Raw genomic sequence first — 20191 nt, 5'->3', positions numbered from 1 at the left:
TCTTGTACAACAAAACACAGCCATAGGCTTCACAATACCACATTTCAAGACATACTACAGGGCTGTTATATTCAAAACAGCATGGTACTGGTACAGAAACAGATGGGTAGACCAATGGAAAGGAATAGAAACACCAGAAATCATTCTAAACATCTATAGCCAACTTATATTTGATCAAGGATCTAAAACCAATGCCCGGAGCAAGGATAGTCTATTCAACAAATGGTGCTGGGAAAACTGGATTTCCATGTGCAGAAGCATGAAGCAAGACCCCTATTGTACACCTTACACAAAGATCCACTCAACATGTATTAAAGATCTAAATCTATGACCTGACACCATCAAATTATTGGAGAACATTGGAGAAACCCTGTAAGATATAGGCACAGGCAAAGAATTCTTGGAAAATAGCCCGGAGTCACAGGCATTCAAAGCGAAATTAATAATTGGGATTACATCAAATATAAACTTCTTATGTCTGGCACTGGCAAAAGAAAATCAAAGCAAAATTTATAATAAACAAAATGAACAGATGGAAAAGTTTGCAGAATCACTTCTACATATAATGAAATCTTGGTGTGTTTCACATCATTTTAAATTCATATGAAATGATATATAATTAAGGAGTTTCTCAACAATGAATTATACACATTATAATGACTTAACATGTCTAATGATTGCACTGAAATATTCCAACTATATTACTAAGCTGATTTTAGTATAGACTCCAATGAATGATTAAAAACAGCAAAAAATGTGTAATTCATTTTATCAAAATATGAAGATAACAAGGTCAATGAATTGACAATGAAAATACAGGATTGAAAAGAAATGAGATGGGTTTGTGCTTATGAACATAAAACCCAGGCTAAGAAATTAGTACACAGTATTATTTTGAAGGAGGAGGATTGGGTCCACCATGGGGGTGTAGTGGATATAACCACCACCTGTAAACCTAACATCACACGTTGGTGCCAGTTCATGGCCTGTCTGCTCCACTTGCAACTCAGCTCCTTGTTAAGATCTACAAAATGCTTTAGAAGATGGCCTAAGCCTTTCTGTCCCTGGCACTCACATGGACACCTGAATTAACCTCCTTGCTTTGGCATGAACCAGCACTGGCCCACTACAGATATCTTCAGATTCCACCACAAGATGGAAGGTTTATCCCACTCTCTCTTCATTTTCTGTGGATTGGTCCTTCAGAACAAAAACGTTTTAAGAAAAGTATAAATTGTTCATAAGGAGGTCACATGCTGCAAGTTATTTTATAACATCACAATGCAAAATCGGTTTTATAAATTTTAGTTTCTAACCATTTAAAACTGAGAGAGCCTTAAGAGCTACTCTTCAAAACATCTGTTTCCTTGGAAATTATTCTATCCCTGAATCCTTTCAAAGCATTCTTCTCAGGTCTGAAGAGAATAATGTAGCACTTGGGGGCAAAGATGCAGCCAAGGAGCCCTGCACTGGAGGCCAAGATGGAGAAGACCTCCACAGCCACCATGACCTTCCCCTTGGTGCTGTGGTAGACAGGCAGGAAGGTCACCCAGACACTGCAAAACACCAGCATGCTGAATGTCAGGAATTTGGCTTCATTGAACTTGTCAGGCAGATTCCTGGCTAGGAAAGCCACAGTAAAGCTGGCCAGGACCAAGGTACCCAGGTAGCCCAGGACACAGTAGAAGGCAGTGACAGAGCCCTTGTTGCACACCAGGATGATGTGGCCATGTTCAGAGTGTGCATCTGTGTCAATAAAGGGAGGAGAAGTCCCAAGCCAGATGGCACAGAGAGTCAGTTGGATCAGGGAGAAGATGGGAATAATGGAGTTAGGTACCCCTGATATCAGCCACTGTCTCATCCTTCTCCCTGGGCCAGTGATCCTGAAGGCTAGAAGCACAGTGATAGTTTTGGCCAGGACAGTGGAAACAGCCACAGTGAACGCCATTCCAAATGTGGTCTGCTGGAGGACACAGGTGGCTGTACTGGGATGACCAATGAACAGTAAGGAGCAGAGGAAGCAGAAGATGAGGGTGATGAGCAGGATGTAGCTGAGACAACGATTATTGGCCTTGACTATGGGAATGTCTCGGTGCTTCACAAAGACCCCAAGGACAACAATGGTGAGGACAGAGAAGCACAGAGCTGTGCAGACCAGGGTCATCCCCAGGGGATCTTCAAATGACAGAAAGGTCACTCTTTTGTGGAAGCACTGATCTCGCTCTGTGTTGGCATACTGAAGATCCGGACACTTCACACACTGGTTCATATCTAGTGAGAAACATACAATCACATCATCCCAATTTCCTGATTCACAAGGACCCGACTTAGCTAGTTTAAACAAGTAGTCCTTATTTGATGTTGAAATAGCATATAAGATGACATCTACAAATTATTGGCTATTATTCATGCCCATCTTCCTTATGTTAGCCACAGTTATTACTCCATCTCCCTAAGTACCTTACATACTCATGAGTACATGCTGTTTTTGTCCTAACAAAGTGCTAAGGGCTACTCTCTGAACCTACTCATGGTACTTTAAAACCCTACATTTTTTACCTGTTTCATTTTAACACCACTAATTCATTCTTCACGGTTTTTTAGATTGGGAAGTGATGATCAAGATGCCAGAGGTTTCTATGTGTGGTAAAGACTACTCTGACCTTTATACATGGCACACGCTTGCTGCATCCTCACTTTGAACAAGAGCAAGCAGCAGTCCTTGTTTTCCTAAGTTTTCTTAATGAGCGCATTCTTTCATAATTCAACTTTTTTTAACTAATGTATTTTTTCATAGATAGAACTTTGGGAATATAGTGGTTCTTTCCCCTAAACCCACCTTCCCATCCCAACTCTCATCCCACCTCCCTTCCCCTCTCCCATCTCCTTCTTTAGTATGGTTCATTTTTAGTTTACTTTTAAATATAGAGGACCAACTCCATATTAAGCATAGATTTGAACAGTTTGCATCCATGCAGGCAAACTGCATATAGAATACAGTTTAGGAAAAAATTGCAGTCAATTCTCATAGCACAACTCATTATGGATGGAGTTCCTACATGGGGAGTAAGTGCACGGTGACTTCTGTTATTCCTTTAACAATTATCACTCTTATGTATGATATCAGTTGTGGGGAGCAAACCGGACTAGACTGTTACTGGAATTAAGACTTATTCTATGCATCTGCTCTCCCACAATATGGCGCTGGGAGAGAAGTAAACAGCTTCCGCACAGCTGCCTCCAGTTCAACTAATAAACTGTAGGACTTGCTCCTGATTGGAGGAGAGCAGCGTACTCAGCGTGTGGGCAGCCGAGTTAGGATTGGCGGAGGAGGACTATAAAGGAGGAGAGAAACGGCATGCACCAGGAACATCTATGGGGAACATCTAAGGGAACCCGTGCAGCCCCCGAGAGAACCGGCCGGCGGTGTGCCGCTCCCCTGCGGAAGTGGGGAATGTGGCCAGGGGGAACTGCCCTTCCACGGAGGTGGAAGGGATAGTAGCCAACCCGGGAAGAACCAGCAGCAAACCCGGGGAGGGCCGAGCAGACGAAAGAACAGCGCAGGGTCCTGTGTTGCTCCTCCACGAAGAGGGGGAGCGACATAGTGGTGCCGTGACTCGGATATGAAGCCTAGGCAGGGTTTAGTGTCGTTCCTCCACGAAGAGGGGGAGCGACATAATGGTGCCGTGACTCGGATATGAAGCCTAGGCAGGGTTCAGTGTTGCTCCTCCACGAAGAGGGGGAGCGACATAATGGTGCCGTGACTCGGATAGGAAACCTGACTTGGATAGGAAACCTAGGACGGATAGCAAACTTAGGAGGGAAGAAACGGGAAGAACTGGGAAAAATACCGGAGAGAGAGACTAGCAAACAGCCTAGGGAAAAGCCGGCCGAAAAGGGTGCCGGAAGAAGCTATTGAAAGCCTAGGCATAGACTCGGATACGGACTACGGGGGGAAGCTGGGAGAAATCTCTAAGGTCGAAAGCGAAAGTGAAAGCTAGAACAAACAGACTCGGACGCGGACTGTGGGGAGAGGCCAGGAGAAATGAGGGAGGAATATCGTTGGAGGAAAGCTTGGGGAAACATACCGGGTAGAGAAAAATGTTAGGGAAATTGAAGCCGCGGGGGGCAGGCCAAGGCGGAAACGAAAGCCACTTTGGGGTTCTCAAGTTAGCCCGGGAATAGGGGGCGAAAAGTTGAAGCCAGAAGCTGAAACGTGAGCCAGGTTGGGATCCGTCTGATTAGCCCGGGGAGCAAAGGACGGGAAGCCAAACCGTGGGGCGGAGACGTACGCTGGGTTGAATTCGCCAGGCTAGCCCGGGGAACTTGGATTGAATGCTAGTGGTGGAGACGCAAGCTACGCTGTGTTACTCGCGGAAGCCGCCGCGTGCAGAGAGAGCACGGGGCGTGAGTAGATAGGGAACGGGGCTGGCGTAGGCCGTGGTTCAGACGCGAAAGGGTTAAGCGTGGAGACCGCGGAGCGCGCGAAGCCGAGCTGCGCAAAGCCGGGAAGCTGCGCAGATGAGAGAGGCGCGCGGGCTGAAGCGGCGCAGAGCCGGGAACCCGCCGGCGGGGCGAGGTGCCGGGAAGCTGCGGGGATAAGAGAAACAGAAGTTTAGAAGTAAAAGAGAAATGGGAATGCTGGAAGATAGAAGTGAAATGGGAGAGGTAGGAATGCCCGGAGACAGAGAAATAGAGAAAAATAAGGCCTCCCCTCAACATGCCAATTAGAAGGCTTGGATTCGGTCTGCCCGATTAGTGAGGCGATGAGCACCTGGGCGGCTAGCCGCAGGTCACCGAAGACAGGCACGAATTAACATCAGTAAAGCTTCCCCACAATGCAACAATTAGGAGGCTTGGATTCCATCTGCCTGATTTAAGGCGGTAAGCGCCAGCAAAGCTCGACCAGAGTATGAGCTGCAGGTCACCGAAGATAGGCACGAACCAACACTAAGTCTCCCCCACAATAAGGCAATGAGAAGGCTTGGATTCGGTTTGCCTGATAGGCCTTGTAAGTCCCCTGCAGGCAGAGCAGAGCATGCGCTGCAGGGCACCGAACACAGGCACGCATCAGCGCCTAAAAACCTCCTCACAACACGGCGAAGAGAGGACCCGGATTCGGTTTTCCGGATTGATAGGACTTGTAAGAGCCTGTGGCAACTCTAGCAAGTGGAGCAGAGTGTGTGCCGCGGGACACCGAAGACAGGCGCGTATCAACGCCAAAAAATAAAAAGAAAGGGGGATCTGTGGGGAGCAAACCGGACTAGACTGTTACTGGAATTAAGACTTATTCTATGCATCTGCTCTCCCACAATATGGCGCTGGGAGAGAAGTAAACAGCTTCCGCACAGCTGCCTCCAGTTCAACCAATTAACTGTAGGACTTGCTCCTGATTGGAGAGCAGCGTACTCGGCGTGTGGGCAGCCGAGTTGGGATTGGCGGAGGAGGACTATAAAGGAGGAGGAAACGGCATGCACCGGGAACATCTATGGGGAACATCTAGCTGAAGGAACGCCTGTGCAGCCCCCAGAAAGCCGGCTGGCGGTGTGCCGCTCCCCTGCGGAAGTGGGGAATGTGGCCAGGGGGAACTGCCCTTCCACGGAGGTGGAAGGGATAGTAGCCAACCCGGGAAGAACCAGCAGCAAACCCGGGGAGGGCCGAGCAGACGAAAGAACAGCGCAGGGTCCTGTGTCGTTCCTCCACGAAGAGGGGGAGCGACATAATGGTGCCGTGACTCGGATATGAAGCCTAGGCAGGGTTTAGTGTCGTTCCTCCACGAAGAGGGGGAGCGACATAATGGTGCCGTGACTCGGATATGAAGCCTAGGCAGGGTTCAGTGTTGCTCCTCCACGAAGAGGGGGAGCGACAATCAGTGATCAGCCGAGGCTCTTGCCATGGGCTGCCATCAGTATTTGGACACTGCCATAAGCAGTTGGATGTTCTCTCTTCCCTTCTGAGAAGAGTATATTCTTCTTTGATGACCATTTCTTTCCATTGAGGTCTCACGGAGATCCTCCATGGAGGCTATTTTTGCCAGAGTCTTGGCTTTCCATGCCTGCAATGAGCCCTTGTTTTAATGGTGTTATTCCCTCTGGATTCTCATAGCCCTCTCAATGACCAAAGGATCCCAGTTTTATTTCTAATGAGTGTTTTATTTATTTATTAATAATTTAATGAAAGGCAGAGTTTTGGAAGGAGGAGGAGAAGTAGGAGAGAGGGAGAGGGAGAGGGAGAGAGAGAAGGACAGAAGGACAGGGACAAAGAGAAGGGGAAAGAGAAAGAGGGAAAAAGAGAAAGGAAGAAATCTTCCACCAGTGATTCACACCCCAAATGATGGTAATAGCTGGAACTAGGCTGTCTTAAGGCAATAAATGGGAGCTTCTTCTGGGTCTCCTACATGGTGTGGACTCATAAATTTGGGCTGTCTTCTGCTGCTTTCCTAAGCATCAGCAGAGAGCTGCATTGGAAGTGAAGCAGCTGAGACTGGAACTGCACCCAACTGGGATGCTGGCATTCCAGCCAGAGGCTTCAACTCCTAGTCACAGTACTGGCCCAGGTTCCCACTCTTAATATCATGCACTGGGATGTTTACTTTGTGAATTTTGAGTGCACAGAAAGTACCCAATGATCTCACTAAACCACATCTCTCTAAGGTAGGATCTGGATAGTCATTCTATGGGCAAGCACTGATTGAGAGATCACCATTAGAAAGCAGATGGTCAAGTTCTAGAGAAATGCAGAAGAGTTGTACACTTGATACCTTCTGGATAAGATGCCACCCTTGAGCAGATTTCCATCAAGGAACACACTGGGATGCTGCCTGTAATCAAAGTCAGTCTGGAGATCACCTTGAACCCTACTGGCATAGTTCCACTTTGCTGCCTTTTTATCCTTGAACATGAATTTTCTTTCTCTGTCGGTATCCCCTTCTATATATTGCTCCATTGATGTCAGATATTGCAACTTGAAGTTGTCTTCCAAAATTTAGGTGGTCTTATCTTTGGATAGTTCCTACTTTTGAGACATTACATGTGCACATTTTCAGAGCTTTGTTTTCCAGAATTGATAAGAAAATATAACTGTTTTTTTTATATTTAATCCAGTATTCCAGCACTACTTAACTCAATTACTGATTTTTGATTGTATTACACCATCCCAAGAACAGTTGAAAATGATGCCACTTTTATATCTTCCTTTATAATAAGTTGCATGGCTTTCATTTCTATTATATGCACAAAGCAGACCATCCTGGGTAATTTCCTGCAAAAGTTGCACTCTTTCTTCAACTTTGTATTCAATCTTCAGCCATAACTTCCATGATTTTAGCATTCTAAAGCACACTTTAGGATTTAAAACTGATCCTTCTTTTTGGCATTTTTGAGTTGTTTTGTTCTTCTTGTATAATTCTCAGATCACTTAGATTTGTTAAATGTTTTGCTTCAGTTATGCTATTCTTATTACTATTATTGTATGCAAGGCATTGGGCATGATGTAACATATTTAAAAACACTGATGTATTTATGTTGTTTATAATTCCAAATGTGTGAATTTATTTCAACAACAGTGTCTTACAATTTCATTTTACTGAAATATCTGGCAGTATTTGACCAAACAAGTTAAGATGTTTCTGTAGAAGAAACAGAATTTTTCCATTTTTCCTATTCTGTACAGGAGTTGAGAAAGAGTTCCTTTCCTATGTGAAAGTGTTTATCACAATAAAAGTATTAAGCATTATTTTAATAATCATGAAGATACTTGGATTTTTAAAAAATTTTTCAATGTATTTCATCATTTTTATATCTGGAAATTTCTGAATTTCTTCTCTATTCAAACTATCACCATTAAATGATTAAAAAGTTCTAGTATTACTGTTTTTATATCTGTGCAGAGATCTCTTCAGCTCTCTTTGTGTAACACACACAGACATTGTAATCTTGTTTTTAGTACTGTTCCAACTTTCTGAGGTTCATAAATTCACAAGGAATACAGACATGAATTTACCTAAATGATTCTGCAAATACTACATGTAGTAAAGTATAGTGTGCAAATTTTATCCTTTTAAGGATTATTATTGAATATAATGTTTAACTTCCACCAGAAGGTGAAAAGAATCTTCTCAGCAGTCATAATTCACATCTTTTTCTTCTCATGGAGAAGAGGAAAATTCTAAGAAACAGGTGTTAATTTCTCCATGAATCTGGCACTGACTTACTTGTCTGATTGGAAATCTCATTCTCAGAACAAGGTGTGCAATCAAAACAACAGGTAGGCTTCCCCTCCAGAGGGGCTTTCCTGAATCCAGGGCTGCAACTCTCACTGCATACTGAACATGGAGTCTGAGAAATATCAAATGAATATTGGTCATATTGGGAATGTTACTTCTGTTCCAAGTAGAGGGTTTTCAAGTCCTGCACAACCTATTCACTGAAACTGTAAACACCTATGTCTGACACAATCATGGCATGCAAGTTATTTCCTAAATAAATAGATTCAAAACATGTGGAGGAACAAGTGTGTGTACTGTCCATCCTCAGACACTAAAAACATAACACATATTTAGATTAGGAGGGGTGTGGTTTAATGTCTCTAAGTAAGTTATAATAAGCCAAGTTGCACAAATCTCCATATGAATTGGAGGGTAACAATGTATAGTGTGAATCTTATGATCAGACCAACTTACCTCTGTAATTTCTATGGCCCACTCTATCAAATTCTCAGAGAGAGACAACTGTTGGCTCTGTGGAACATACGGGGAAAACTGTCCTACTTTAACCTTACGTACAACACCATATGGAAAATTCAGAAAGTTGAGAATGTCATATTCAGCATCCAAATTCCTCATGTGATTCAAATTCACTAGGTCACCCGCAGGATTGGTAATTTGGAGGTTCTTGAGAAACTGGTACAACTGAAAAAATACATCATATTCTCATGAAGACTGCCCAAGCAATAACACATCAAACCCAGGTTAGAGAAAGCTTTTTGTCTATAATCACAAATAAACAAAGGGAACTTTTTATAGCCACCCAATGAATTAAAACTAAAATCCTGATGAGGACTACATCAAAATAAGTGTGATTTCACTCACGTTCATCCAAAAACAAGGGCAATCAAAAATATCTAACTGTGAAATTATGACAGTTTCAAAATGTGGAGTCCAGGTTACCAACACTCACTTATTTTCTCAGTGTCCCTAGGACAACCATCTGTAATGCAGTGACCAGAATAAAATAGTATGCATTTTAATGAGATGTTTTATGTACATTGTGGATGAGCACACTCAACAACATTTGACACTAAAAAGTAATAATTTTTTACTGCTGAGATTGAAAATGGAATGACACAGTCTAGGTATTCACAAGTCATAATTAAATTGACAGGATGGGAGAGTAATTTTTAAGACACAGCACTGATGCTTATCCAAGTTACCTTCCCACTTGTGAATGGAACCCTGTTTCTAATCACAAATTACAAAAAAAGCTCATTTATATCTTGTGATTGAAGGAAGGATCCCAAGTTATTGGTTTCAAAACCCGCAGAAGATTTTAAGGGGATCATTCCAATAATACAAGTCATGCAAAGGAAACCAAATTACCTGCCAGGGAGAAAATGCCACCTTTCCCCCATTGCTCACTGGCTGCATTTCTAACTCTTGTAGAAGCATCTCATGTACACTGTGGGCCACAGCATACACAGCATTGTATATGTTGTAACTCCCATCACTCATGCTCATATCAAAATGATGAAAAGGCAACGATTCCAAGGAGGCATTCAGTGGACAGTTTTGCAAGGTTTTGCAGGATGGCCCATTAACTGAGCAATCAAAATATAGTGACCAGAATTTAGAGAGGTAAATGTCTTCTGGGTATTTGGAAGGGTTAACTGTCTGAAGAAAGTTTTTGAAACCAGAGATCTCACTATGGTGGTGTGAAAAAATGAGAGTCCCATGGAATGAGTGCAGCAGGATATGTTTCTCACCACTGGCAAAATCCCATTGTGAGGTGGTGACCCAGACTTTCCATGTCTTTACACGTTTCCATGTTGGAAAGCTGACACCTATGAGTGAATCAGTGTCACAGAAAAGAATCACCACATTTGCTGATGATTTTAGGATCTGGATATGAAACCTATTCTGGAGTGAAATACGTGACTCCTCAGTGACTGGAATCAATTCCACAAAGTCTACACAGATGCCATTCTTCTGCATCTCGACTTTCAAATCAGACATAAACTGAATACCTTTTGGGAGGTCTGAGATGGCCAAACCCACCCAGGTCCAGCTGAAATGAAGCATCAAGGAGACCATGCCATGGGTCAGAGAAGTGTCTTTGGGGGCCATCTGATAGAGGGAAGGAAACTGACCACTGTCACTCAGAAGAGGTTCAAAAGATCCAAGAGTCAGCTAGGGAAAAGGCAAGAAATCTGTGTAAGGATATTGCTATAGTGAATAATCTTATTCCTGAAGAAATTAAACAAATGATGGATGTATAAGAAGATTTTAGAATATTTCATTTTTCTCATCTCCCATTACATATAAACTTCCTAGTTCATGCGTCATTAGACTCACAGGTTGAGGAAAACATTTCTCATTATCACTCACCCACATCACTTTAGAACAAATGTGGCTACTTCACCAAACCTCTGCACACCTTCTCCTTAGAATATGCACTGTGTGAAATATATAAGGTCTCTGTCACTTAAACTTTTGGGTCTAAGTAAGGCACCTAAGGTGATGTGCTTTTTCCCTCTCCCTTACACACTCACCTGGGGAATTTTGTAGAGTTCCAGGAGTGTCCCCATTTGGACAGCAATGCTTGTTCCTGATATTATGGCTACAGACTTGCTCTGTTTCCTACACGTGTAATTGGGAACATGGTTTTCCATTCCCGCAAGCCAGATGAAGGGATTCTCCATCACCATCATGTCACTGTGCATGACATTATAGAGATCAAATCCCAATGTCATGTTGGGTAAAAGATGGGGTTCTTGTTGATCTCCTCAATAGCAAAAACCAAGGCCAGAACATATTGGTAGTTTTTGGATTGAAACCTGCACGAAAGGCACAAGGATCTTTAAGGGAAAAGCCTGCAATCCAGATTATCATCAATTCTACTGTAATTACTCTGACAGATGGATTGGTCATGGTCAAAAATTCAAGTGTTCTAATCTTTATATGTACATTTGCTTAGGACAGAGTGTCAAGAGCATTGTATTTGCAGGACAGTTTTCCTCACTAGAACCAAAGCTGCTAGTATCTTTATCCGGGTCACCCAGCCTAAAAGAATCTAAAAATTAAGATCTGCTTTTACACCATAATGTCACATCATTAAAAGCTTCTTGAAATAAGAGTCATATGATCATAAGGCTGCAGGATGCAATGGGAAAAGAGAATAACTCAGCTGAAGGCTATGTGATCAGAAATTTGGATGACATCAAAGCATGGAGAATGGTAGATGGAATTTTGGAGTTTATCGAGAAAAATCTCTTCCCCATCAAATGTACTGATCAACGCCATCCAAAGCCAGGAAAATGAAATCAGATTCAGAGCCTGAAAGAAGGGAAACAGTGAAAGGGGAGGAGCACTTTGGAGAAGCTGGAAACACTCCTTGGGTGGACTGGAATCGTTTTTTATATATATATATATATATATATATATATATATATAATTTATATTTAGCTATAAAAATGTATCTTAAAGAGGGATGGAAGCAGAATAATCCCCCTTCTGAAATGTATTTTTCCCAGAAAAGGAAACAATCAGGGACACATCATGAGTGTTGTAGATTCCAAATATTAAATTGCTTATGTTCATCATTAAAATATAATTATTTTATTTGTGCAAAGGTGTTGAGCTGAGATTACTTTTAACTAGTGAAAACTTACTCTCTTGAATATCTTTTCTTCTTTACAATGTAGAAGAAATGAAGTGTTCTCATGGCCCCCAAATCTAGTACGTAGCAGAAAAGATTGTGTGCACATGTCGAAGAGATCATGTAACTCAGTTCATTCATTACAGTGCATGGGTTCCATAAGAATCTAATACTGAGGCACAACAGGCACCTGAGTAGATGAACATGGACAGGAAAGCACAGGAAGATCCCATCCTGACTCTCCTCCCTCCTACGATTAGAAAAACTTTCCCTGAACCATGCATGAACACAAGAAAGAAAATGTCACCTCATGCTCCAAATTAATTATCAGCACTTTTTAGGAGAGACAGAGAATGCAAAGAGTAGGATACCACATATGTCTATCCATCTGCAGACCCAATAATAAGTAGCTATTATGTAAATCAAGGGAAATGATTATGGCAAAGGGAACTTACCGGATGAATGTAAGATCTCTTTGGAAAATATTCATGATTCTGTCAATGAGGTGTATGTAAATGGGGAAAAAGGCAGCAATCTCAATGTCTCCATCCTTGTAAAAACTCCGTTCAATCTCGGAATAGCACTTGGGACCATCCTGACAAATCACAAGGAGATATAGCTGCAGAAAAAGCAACAGAAAAATCCAAGGAAACATTTTCAAAGTCTGGGAAAAACCCTAGGACACAACCACAGTGGAACGTGCAGGGTTATGCAGGTGCATACATATAGCATGTGTGTGTGTGTGTGTGTGTGTGTGTGTGATTCCTTGAATCAAGCCACTTTAATACTGCTCCATCTGACTTTTTCCACCAGCTGTCCATTTGTCTATGGGGGAATCGTAAACCCTTTCTGCCCTCAGGCTTTGCAGCTCAGGTCTTCTGCCAGGTGAAAAATACAGGAAAGAAAACATGTTTGTGATTCTTCCTCTTCACCCCAGTTGCCAGGATTTCCTCCAAGTTCATGGATAAAAAGACTCAAGGGAGAAACTCCTCTCAGTTACATTTGGTCAATGGGCTTTGTCAATAAACCTCTCCATGAACTTTTGGCAATTGTGTACCTGGATTACATCAGATGGCATGAAGGGCAGCATCAGGCAAGGTACTCATAAAGGTTTCAGACCAGAAAACTCCTGTGTCACACACTTTAAAGATAAAGAGCCACAGGGCAGCCTCCCACATTGCATTTTTGGGCAGGCACATATGGTCTTGATGCCACATAGACCCCAAACAAATCATGTATAGAGAGATACCCACTAGGACATGTGGTTTTCAATCACTGTGGAACCAGTAATCACCCTGAATTCAGAAGTTCTGATTCTGTATGTCAAATCACCACATCTTCAGGTGTAAAACAAGAAACCCTTCCACTACTGCCACGGTAATCTCATGTGGATCTGTTTTTGTACCTTCAACCTTGGTTGATGCTCTCATGAGAACTAAAAACTATTTGAGTACTCTCTGCTTTTTACTATAAGACAGACAACAGCAGCCAGAAGTCACCCCTTTATTCCCACCACCACAAACACCAAGGGCAAGATGATGGCTGTAGACAACTGTACTGCTTGAATGCAAGCGACTTTCAGAACTATTATGTTGGACAGGACAGCTACGTACCTTTAATCTTTTGCAAAACCCACATACTACACAACAAGAGAGAGAACACAATGGATAGTATGTCCTGTAGGTAATAGTGATGATCAACACTGACTAATCATTTGTGCTTGCATACCAGTGTGATGTATTGCTAATGAAGTAAATCTAATAAGGTTGGGACAAGAGGGCAATAAGAGAACTCTAGTATTCCACTCAGAAGTTTTCTAGACTCATACTGCTATAAATGAGATGACTAGTAATTTAAGGAAAACACATTTTCCATTGCCTAATCACTGCTCTGATGCTACTAGTGAGGTTTTTAATAGAGGCTCATACAAATTGAGATGAAGTATAGCCACAACACACACAGAATTCACTGACTTACATAAAAATAAAAGTGTAGTGTCTTGATGAGTTAGATTTATTACCAGTACAATGATGAAACTCATAGTCTGTTCAGTTAACAAGAAAAGTAAATCTAAATCAGAGAGCAAATATCTCCTGTTCTCTCTAATGTGTAGAAACTAAAAGTAGAGTCAATCTGAATGCAAATGATTCACTAAAAAGATTAGGAATGGAAAGGATGCATTCCATGCAATGAGAGGTCTTCAAAAATTCATGGAAAATGTATGTTATGAAACAATTATGCAAAAATTTTTAACTTTTATTTAATGAATACAAATTTCCAAAGTACAGCTTATAGATTACAATGGCTCCCCCCATAACGTCCCTCCCACCCGCAACCTTCCCCCTTCCTGCTCCCTCTCCCCTTCCATTCACATCAAGATTCATTTTCAATTCTCTTTATATACAGATCAGTTTAGCATATATTGAGTAAAGATTTCAACAGTTTGCTCCCACATAGAAACACAAAGTGAAATATACTGTTTGAGTACTAGTTACAGCATTAAATCACAATGTACAGCTCATTAAGGACAGAGATGCTACATGAGGAGTAAGTGCACAGTGACTCCTGTTGTTGACTTAAGAAATTGACACTCTTGATTATGGCATCAGTAATCACCCTAGGCTCTTGTCATGAGTCGCCAAGGCTATGGAAGCCTTTTGAGTTCACCGACTCTGATCATTTTTAGACAAGGTTGTAGTCAAAGTGGAAGTTCTCTCCTCCCTTCAGAGAAAGGTACCTCCTTCTTTGATGACCTGTTCTTTCCATTGGGATCTCACTCATGGAAATCTTTAATTTAGGTCCCTTTTTTTTGCCGGAGTGTTTTGGCTTTCCAAGCCATTAATACTCTCATGGGCTTTACAGCCAGATCTGCGTACCTTAAGGGCTGATTCTGAAGCCAGAGTGCTGTTAGGACATCTGCCATTCTATGGGTCTGTTGTGTATCTCACTTCCCATGTTGGATCACTCTCCCCTTTATTTATTCTATCAGTTAGTATTTGCAGACACCAGTCTTCTTTATGTGCTCCCTTTGGCTCTTAGTCCTATCATTATGATGAATTGTGAACAGAAATTGATCAAATGAACTAGTGAGATGGCTTTGGTACATGCCACCTTGATGGGATTGAATTGGAATCCCCTGGTATGTTTCTAACTCTACCGTTTGAGGTAAGTCAGCTTGAGCATGTCCCGAATTGCACATCTCTTCCCTCTCTTATTCCCTCTCATATTTAACAGTGATCACTTTTCAGATAAGTTTCAACACTTAAGAATAACTGTATTGATTACAGTATTCAACCAAAAGTATTAAGTAGAACAAACAAAAAAATACTAAGAAGGATAACATATTAAGTTGTTCATCAACAGTCAGGGCAAGGGCTGATCAAGTCACTGTTTCTCATAGTGTTCATTTCACTTTAACAGGTTTCCTTTTTGGTGCTCAGTTAGTTGTCTCAGATCAGGGAGAACATATGGTATTTGTCCCTTTGGGACTGGCTTGTTTCACACAGCATAATGCTTTCCAGATTCTTAACAGGGATCACTTTTCAGTTAAAATTTAAACACCTAAGAATAATTGTGTGTTAATTACGGAGTTCAACCAATAGTACTAGAACAAAAAAATACTAAAATGGATAAAGTATTACATTCTTCCTCCCATAACCACCCACCCTCCCACAAACCATTCCATCCCCTACTCCCTCTCTCATCCTATTCATCATTAAGATTCATTTGTAATTATCTTTCTATACAGAAGATCAACTCTATACTAAGTAAAATTTCAACAATTTGCACCCACACAGACACACAAACTATAAAGTAAAGTGTTTTTTTTGTAAAGTAAATTTTGAAGATTCAGTTTAGCGATAATTCTCAAAGTATAACACATTAAAGACAGAGGTCCTACAAGAGGTGCAAGTTCACAGTGACTCCTGTTGTGGATTTAGCAATTGACACACTTATTTATGACATCAGTAATCATCTGAGGCTCTTGTCATGAGCTTCCAAGGCTATGGAAGCCTCTTGAGTTCACAAACTCTCACCTAACCTATTTAGACAAGGTCATAATCAAAGTGGGAGTTCTCTCCTCTCCTCCCTTCAGAAAAAGATACTTCCTTCTTTGTTGGCCGCTTCTTTCAATGGATCTCACTCACAGAGATCCTTCATTTAGGCCTTTTTTACCACAGTATCTTGGATTTCCATGCCTCTGTTGCGTTCATGGGATTTTCAGCCAAATCCAAATGCCTTAAGGGCTGATTCTGAGGCCAAAGTGCTGTTAAGGGCATATGAGTCTGCTGTGTATCCCGTTCCCATGTTGGGATTGTTTTCTCCTTTTTAATTCTATCAGTTATTATTAGCAGACACTGGTCTTGTTTATGTGATTCCTTTGACACTTAATCCTACCTTTATGATCAGTTATGAACTTAAACTGATCAATTTACCTAGTAAGATATCATTGGTATCTGCCAACTTAATGGGATTTGGAGCCCCATGGCACCTTTTTCGTAAGTCCAAGGGTGCATGTGCCAATATGTACATCTCCTATCTCTCTTATTCCACTCCTATTTTTAACAGGGATATCACTTCAGTTGGATTTATACCCCTAAGAAAAATTCTGTGTTAATTAAAGAGTTCAAAGAATGGCATTGAGTAGAAAAAAAAATACTAAGAGGAATAAAATAGTAAGCTGTTCCTTGAAAGTCAGAACAAGTGTAGATCAAGTCATTGCTTATCATAGTGTCAGTTTCACTTCTACAGGTTTCCATTTAGGTGATCAGTTAGTTGTCACAGATCAGGGAGAGCATATATTTGTCCCTTTGGGACTGGCTTATTTTACTCAGCATGATTTTTCCAGATTCCTCTGTTTTGTTGCAAATGACTGGATTTCATTTTTTTTACTACTGTGTAGAATTCTATAGAATACATATCCATAGTTTCTTTATCCAGTCTTCCATCGATGGGCATTTAGGCCCATTCCATGTCTTAGCTATTGTGAATTGAGCTGCAATAAACATTGAGGTCCAGATAGCTCTTTTATTTGCCAATTTAATTTCACTTGGGTTAATGTTGAGGAGTATGATGGCTGGGTTCTGTGGTATCTCTATATTCTGTTTTCTGAGGAGTCTCCAAACTGTCTTCTATAGTGACTCTACCAATTTGAATTCACAGCAACAGTGGATTAGTGTGCCTTTTCCCACACATCCTCACCAGCATCTGTTGTTAGTTGATTTCTGTATGTAAGCCATTCTAACAGGGTGAGGTAAAGCCTCATTGTGATTTGGATTTGCATTTCCCTGATGGCTAATGATCTTGAACATTTTTCATGCTGGCCGTGAGTTCTTCATAAATTGCTTTGATTGTGTTGAGGAATGTTCCTTCTATACACAATTTGTTTAGAATTTTCATCATAAAAGAGTGCTGTATTTTATCAAATGCTTTCTCTGCATCTATTGGGATAATAATATGGTTTTCTTCTGCAGTTTGTTAATGTGGATATCACATTGATTTTTGAACAGTGAACCATCCCTGCATACCAAGAATAAATCCCACTGGGTATGGGTGGATAATCTTTCTGATATGTTGTTGAATTCTACTGGCCCGAGTTTACTGAGGATTTTTGTATCTATGTTCTTCAGGGAAATTGGTCTGTAATTCTCTTTCTCTATTGAATCTTTTTCAGGTTTAGAAAATAATGTTGTACTGGCTTCAAAGACAGAATCTGGGAGGATTCCCTCTTTTGATTGTTTTAAATAGCTTGAGAAGAATTGTAGATAGTTCTTCTTTAAATGTCTGGTAGAATTCAGCAATGATTCCATCCGATCCTGGGATGTTCTTTGTTGGGGGGGGGGTTTATTACTGATTCAATTTCTGTGTTGGTTATGGGTCTGTTTAGGTTTCTTATGTCTTCATAGTTCAATTTAGGCAGGGTGTATGTGTTGAGGAATCTATCCATTTCTGTTAGATTTCCCAGTCTGTTGGCATACAACTCTTTGTAGAAATTTCTGATGACTTTTTTTCTATTTCTGAGGTTTCTGTGTTAAACTCTTTTTCTTCTCTAATTTTATTGGTTTGGGTCTTCTCTCACCTTTTCATGGTTAGTTGGGCCAAGGGTGTGTCAAGTTTGATTAATTTTTTCAAAAAAACCTTTTAATTTTTCTGATCTTTCGTTTATTATTTGGATTCAATTTTGTTGATTTCTTCTCTAATTTTAATTATATATCTTCTCTACTAGTTTTGTGTTTGCATTGCTGTGTTTTATACAAGATCCTAGAGATGCATTGATAGCTCATTTTTTGGTGCCTTTCCAATTTCTTAATGTAGGCAACTATTGCTATAAGCATTCCTCTTAACACTGCTTTTGCTGTATCCCATAAGTTTTGATATGTTGTGTTGTTATCTTTATTTGCTTTCAGAAAGTTTTCAATTTCTCTTTTGACTTTTTCTATGAGTCTGTTCATTTTGGAGCATGTTGTTCAGTCTCCATGTGTTTGCATATGCGCTAGGGATTCCTGAGTTGCTAATTTCCAGCTTCATTCCATTGTAATCTGACAAGATGCATTGTATGATTTTGATTCTTTTGAATTTGCTGAGACTTGCTTAATGGCCTAGCATATGGTCATTCTCGGAGAAAGTTCCATGCACTGCTGAGAAGAATGTGTATTCTGCAACTGAAAGATGAAAAGTTTCAGAGGTATTCATTAGATCCAATTGTCAGTAGTGTCAATTGAATCTGCTGTTTCCTTGTTGATTTTCTGTCTGGTTGATCTGTCCATTGCTGAAAGTGGATTATTCAAGTCCCCCAATACTACTGTATTGTAGTCTAAATCTCCCTTTAAGTCACTTAACATATCTTTTAAATAGTCCAGTGCCCTGTAATTATGGGCATAAATGTTTATAATGGTTACCTCTTCCTGTTGAATTGATCCCTTACTCATTATATAGTGTCCCTCTTTCTCTCTTTCAACACTTTTCATGTTAAAGTCTATTTTGTCTGATATTAAGATGGCTACACCAGCTTTTTTTTTGGTTTCTGTTGGCATGGAATAACTTTTTCCAACCTTTCACTTTGAGTCTGCATACTCCTTTGTTGGAAAGATGTCTTTCTGGTAAGTAGCAAATAGATGTGTTTTGTTTTTTAATCCATTCAGACAGTCTCTGGCCTTTAACTGGAGAGTTGAGGCCATTTGTATACAATGTAACTATTGGTAAGTCATGACGTTGCCCTGTCCTTTTTCCAAAGATATTTCTAATATATAATTTGAACTTTCCATGATTATTTACTGAGAGATTTTCTTCCTTGACCTTCTTCTATATTGAGGACTGTGTTTCGGTGTGTAACATATCTGTAAGCATCTTTTGCAGAGGTGGAAGAGTGGTGACAAATTCTTTCAATTTCTCTTTGCAATGGAAGGTCTTTATTTCACCTTAATTTACAAATGAGAGCTTTTCAGGTTATAATATTCTGGGATGACAGTTTTCTCTTTAGCACTTGGGCTGTCACTCTCCATTCCCTCTTAGCCTGTAGGGTTTCTTATGAGAAGTCTGCAGTTAGTGTAATTGGAGATCCTCTGAAAGTAATCTGGTGTTTCTCTCCTGCACATTTTAGAATCTTTTCTTTATGTTTCACTGTGATGAGTTTGATTATAATGTATAGTGGTGAGGATCTTTTCTGGTCATGTCTACTGGGAGTTCTGTATGCTTCCTATACTTGGATGTCTCTTTCTTTCTCCAAACCCGGGAAGTTTTCTGCTAGTATCTCACTAAAAAGGCCTTCTAATCCTTTCTCTCTCACCATGCCCTCAGGAACTCCTAAAACCTGAATGTTGGGTTTCATAATACAATCCTGTCGATTCCCAACAACATTTTTTATATTTCTAATTTCCTCTTCTTGTCATTGGTTTGACTTATACTTTCTTGTGCTCTGTCTTCTAAGACCAATATTCTCTCTTCTGCCTCTCTGATTCTGTTTTTAATGCCCTCAATGGCATTTTTCACTTGTTCAGTTGATTTCTTCATTTCATTTTGATTTCTCTTCAGTATCTCAATTTCATGTTCGACTAAAATCCTCATTTCATTTTGATTCCTCCTTAAGATTTCATTTTCATGAGATAGATTTTCTTTCATTTCCTGCATGGATTTCAGCAGTTTGTGTATTTGCTTTTGATTCCTTCTATGTAATCTTATCATCAGTATTTTAAGTTCCATTGCTTGCATTTCTTCTACCTAATCTTGTATTGAAGTGTAATTTTATTTTGGGAGTGTCATATTTTCATCCTTCTTCTCATTTCGTGGATTGTTGCATTTGTTGTTTTGCATTTTATGAAATA

The 20191-nt window shown here is 40.6% G+C and overlaps 1 pseudogene; it reads right to left on the bottom strand.

Annotated features, from left to right (window-relative positions):
• Positions 1 to 1336: 1336 nt before the first annotated feature.
• Positions 1337 to 20191, bottom strand: part of LOC149121437 (vomeronasal type-2 receptor 116-like) — a 32205-nt pseudogene continuing 13350 nt past the window's right edge.

The sequence above is a fragment of the Oryctolagus cuniculus genome, chromosome 16 (genome assembly GCF_051225735.1).
Source record: "Oryctolagus cuniculus isolate XC-2025 breed Fujian yellow rabbit chromosome 16, ASM5122573v1, whole genome shotgun sequence".
In the NCBI taxonomy this organism is placed as follows: Eukaryota; Metazoa; Chordata; class Mammalia; order Lagomorpha; family Leporidae; genus Oryctolagus; species Oryctolagus cuniculus.
This window is presented reverse-complemented; position numbering and strand designations above follow the sequence as displayed.